The sequence below is a fragment of the Pelodiscus sinensis genome, chromosome 5, assembly GCF_049634645.1.
Source record: "Pelodiscus sinensis isolate JC-2024 chromosome 5, ASM4963464v1, whole genome shotgun sequence".
In the NCBI taxonomy this organism is placed as follows: domain Eukaryota; kingdom Metazoa; phylum Chordata; order Testudines; family Trionychidae; genus Pelodiscus; species Pelodiscus sinensis.
The window spans coordinates 118,890,967-118,895,917 of record NC_134715.1 but is presented as its reverse complement, the minus strand read 5'-3'; positions in this window follow the sequence as shown (position 1 = coordinate 118,895,917).

Sequence of the window (4,951 nt, the reverse complement as noted above, 5' to 3'; positions counted from 1 at the left end):
TCCTGGGGCTGGAACACAGAGTAGGGGAGGCCTGGTTTCTCCTACCAACCCCTAAGGAAGGCAGTGTAAACCCCCCAGAGATATGGGGTGTAAGGACCACAGGCCCAAAAAACCCAAATGGAAAATCTGTAGTAAGGTCATTGAGTCTTAGACTCTAGCAGGGGGGAGCCAAAGTAGGACCTGGCCAGAGAGCCAAGCTGCAGGGAGCGAGACCCCCAGTGATAGAGTGCCTATAGGCAGGGGATACCATATGGGAAGACAACTGCTATGCCATGCCTGGCCCCACAGAAGAGGTGCTTCTGCAGTGAGTGAACCCCAATATCCTGCATCTGCCCAATCTATGGACAATGGGGGTCTCAGTATAAGATTTCTCTTTAGCTGAAGCTGCAAGCAGTCCGCTGGGCTCCAGCCCACGAAAGCTGATGCCCAAATAAATGTGTCAGTCTGTAAGGTGCCACAGGACTGCTTGCTGTTTTTGCTAAAACAGACTAACACTGGTACCCCTCCCATTTCTGGAAGCAGGGCCACTTCTAGGGGCAAAGTGCACCAACATCCATTGAAGTCAAAAGGGACTGTCTCCATTGCTTAACAGGCCCTGGACTAGGACCCAACCACTCTTCCTTAAAATCCCTTTTAAAAATCTCACCCTGGAAGAGGTAGAAGGGAGGGGAATAACTAGGGCTAGATCTGTAGGTGGTGTAAAATTGACATAATAGTAACAAATCTCTTATCCACTGCCAGCCAGAACTCATTGAAGTTAGTGGAGAGATGCTGATTTACAAGAGCCAAAATCAGGCTCAATAACCTCGCTGTAATCACTGAAACGCATCCGTGCCCTTGAGTTACTACGTGACCTTTCAAAGGTCTCCCTCCCCCACTTTACAACCCTCATTTGTTGGACCCAGATGCTGCACTATTCAATAGAGACTGTCTTTACTTGTGTTTGTGCCTGACCCCACTTTAAGCCCTTGAGAAAACAGCTAGAATTTTTCCCATGATTACAAGAAGAGAGTAACGCTGGTGAAAAGAATCAGGCAGACAGCCACGGAGTGAGATGCACAGGGTGTGGGGACAGTCTCCCACAAATGGAAGCCCCATTAGAAGTCTGCATGTGGCTTGAGCTCATGCCGTGAGACAGTTTGGGGATTTGTGTTTAGTGATGTAGTAACAACAAATCCCACCAAGCGCCGCAGGAACCAGTGTATTCATTTAATCTGAACTCTTGCGCAACTGAGCCCAGATTTTCACTCAGCCATTCCAGCAGAGGGAGGAGCTTTGTGTCCAGTGATGCCGCTGGTAAGAGTAGTTGGATATTTTTATACTGACAGGGTTGTGCACTAAATGGCTGTTTACAGTATTGTGTATAAATGAATAAACTGCAAATTAATGTTGTTTGGCTCTCAATTGCTTTCCTTCTGTGACTCATTCAAATCTGTTTTCTTCATACTTCCCTGTTTATTTACACTGAGCTTCTGGTGTAGCGGTCTTATGGTAATAGCTACCTGGTAGCTGCAGCTGCTGCACTAGCACCTGTGCTTGCAGCACTTTGAATTTCAGGCCTACATGTTAGGCATGCTCGCTTTGGTGAGCTCAACAGCTTGCAGACTAAATCTGTGAACTTCAAGGTCTAGCTTTCTGGAGACAGATGTTCTGGCACATGCTTCTCTCCAGCTGGTGTTTAAAAACTGAGTACAGCTGAATGTTTTTGATGTCTTCTCGTGTTGCTCCATTCAAACCCTCATCAAGATCATTTGCAACCAACATCACTCAAAGTTTGGCGTAGTTGCCTCTCCTGGTATTCAAAGTACCCGACTACACGATTAATCAATAAGGGTCAGTATTGCAAGCACTCAGTCCCAGCTTGCACTGAGTTCTGGAAGTTACCCCTACTGCAGCTCTGCAGGAAAAGTATTTTAGGAGCTGGCAGGCAGGCAGCCTGGCTCAGTCCCAGCTCACACCGTGTCCCAGGAGGTCCTGGGCCCTGAGTCGGGACTGAGCTGGGCTGCCTGCCCACCTACAGAGCCTCAGCAAGGGTAGCTTTGGGAACTCCGTGCCTGCTGGACTGAGCCAGGCTGCTGGCCAGCCCTCTAAAAAATTTACTGGCAGGGGGAGGGAAATGTGTGTAGTCAATAGCATTAACCGATACGCTTTTGCTTATTGAAGTAGTAAGCATGATCTTCAACTACATTGATAATGCCACAATTGTAATTCGCATCAGGATAAAATTAAGTCATTAAACCCAGATATTTTCTGAGTTCCCTAATAGTATTATTATAATCCCTATTTCCTCCCTTCCCCCATTTGGTTAAAACCCTCACCTGAATCATGGATGAAGATGTGATCTGATGCTATTAACAGGGAGTATTAGCAAGATCAGATCCTCTGGTTTAGGGAGGAGTGTAAAGTGCTTGGCAGGATCAAACGTTTAGGCCCTGATCCCACAAAACATTACACTGACTTGTATGTGCAAAGTTAAGCTTGTTGATAATTGTAGCAGTCTTAACTGTAAACTCTGTAGGGCAGTTATAGGCCAATTCTTCCCTCGGGGTCACTTCACTAATTCAGCTTCACACTTACATTCAGTAAAGTTCCACAGGCACACCCGCAGTGTAGCCATATTCACATCAGGCCTTGTATCCAGTTTTGTTCTAATTTTTAATCAGAATTTTTCAGCAAAATGTTAAATGCAAAGTAGAGCTGGTTGGAAGGTTTCCCACCCACCAGATTTTAACTTTTCAGTAAAAAAATGTTTTCAGTTAGTTTATGGGTTTTTATATGAAGTCAAGCATTACCACAGGCAGAAGACACTTTCTGGGAAAGTTTTCAGTCAAAAACCCAAATTCTACAGCAGAACGCTTTCTGGCAGTCTTCCTATAAATGGTTGTGTGCATACATTTGCAGGTCAAAATGGACGTTCTCAGCCCTGCTGAGAATACCAGTTGATAAAGTGCCACCAGCTTTTTATGGCAAAAACCCTACAGTGGCTGTTTTGATATTTCACTAGTATCAAAATAAGTGCTTATCCTCTTTCTGAATAAGAATGGCAGCTGCAGTTATACAAGCCAGCATAACGATACATTGGGTGTAAAGATTTCAGGGCATAAGCCAACCATGGTCTGCTTGGAGCTAAGAAAAAAAAATTGCTCGATAGGTGGATTATTCTATAAGCATGTTAGATGGGAGGGTTTCATACCTCTCCCTTCATCATCTAATATTGACCACTGCTACCACCCTCTCTTTGGGTGTTTGAAAAGAGAAAAGGTAGGACTCAGCTATGATCAGTCTCCAAAACACAAACAGGCTACTGAGCATGTTGTGGCAGTGCTTTCTTCAAAACACATTATTGCTGCATCTAGCCTCCTTACCCCTCACTTCTTGCATTTGTTCTGCAAGGCAAAATTCTACCATGAAGGTTTAACAATATTGCCACATTGCAATGTAAAGTCACTGAATGCACACCTCAAATATAAAATGCAGGTCAGGACCCAAGTTTCAGGGAAGTTTGAGTGGTTTAAATAATTCCTTATACACGTATACTTCAAAACATCACCAGTCTTTTAAAACAAGAGATGCACTCCTATTGTCTGAAATGAACACAAGTCTGTAAACACTTTGCAGAGCCACAGAAATCAAGACTTTCCCCTATGTATTTCAGCACATGGGTCAAGGCCTCTTATTTCTCACCTGGAAGTAAAGCCAGTTTTCACTGAGTAGAGAATATAGCTTTATGGTTTCATTCCAACTTTCAGATCAAGTGGCAAAAATGTGAAAATGTTAATTTTGTGACTATAAGAAAGTGTTTGTTCATACATTAAACTTTACATTTTCTTCCATTTCCATAGTGGATAGATAAGATATAGACAGTTTCCTCCTCACTTCCCATCTTTAGAAGTCTGGAATTTTGGAATAGTCATTTAAGATACAGTTTGCCCATCAATATGATACACTCCATTGAATGTAAATTTTGAGTTAAGATGACTTTTCCAGGCAGATTTCAAGAGCATACATTTCTCTCTGACAATAAAGAGTTTCCTCTAATAATGTGTTCATTGTTGTAGGGAGTGGACATTTTCAAGGCTAAAATATATTGTAAACACTTAAGCATCTGAGAAATACCGGTTGTCATTGAAGCCAATAGTCCTTCCCACAAGAGTAAAATTATTTCTGATCTTTTACTGCAAACACTTGTGTATGGAAAAGTGTGCTGTACAAACAAAAAACTATGAAACATTGAAATTGGAATATAAACTAACAGGGAAGTTGAACGTTATTTCACTGAGAACATCACTTGTGCAGGTAAGTGTTGGAGGACAGACTGTACTTTACCATATACATTGTTTCCAAATCTACCTGCACGTATTAGGTGAGTTAAGGACACATTCAGCATTCGTTTCCCTTATCTAGACAATTCCTTTTGGGTTTTTTAAAATCACTTTAAAGGAAGATTTGTTTTTAAAACAATTTAAAGTAGATTTGTTGCATTAAAAGGATTAGCCAAAAGGCTATATATGTACATAGGTTTTAGAGGTAGCCATGTTAGTCTGCTTCAGCAAAAACAATACGGATGCTGGTAGCACCTTAAAGCCTAAAGAAGTTTATTATGGCATAAGGTTTCATGAGCAGCAGCTCACTTCATCAGATGCACAAAGTGAAAGTCAAAGGAAAAAGATAGTAGAGATACAGAACTGGAAGTGCTATATCAGAGCTCCTGTATCCCTATCATCTGTTTCCTTTGTCTTTCACTTCATGCCACTGGACTCCTTGTTTTTGCTGAAACAGGCTAACATGGTTAGCTCTAAAGCAGGTCTACATACATAGTCGTCCTATTCCCTCCACCTCCCCAACCTTAGAACTTGTTCCATTATTTTATGACTGAAGTTGTTACCTTACAATATCTTCCAAGAGCACTTTTATTTCCTTTGTTAAAAATTGAAACCATTTGTGGCTTTCT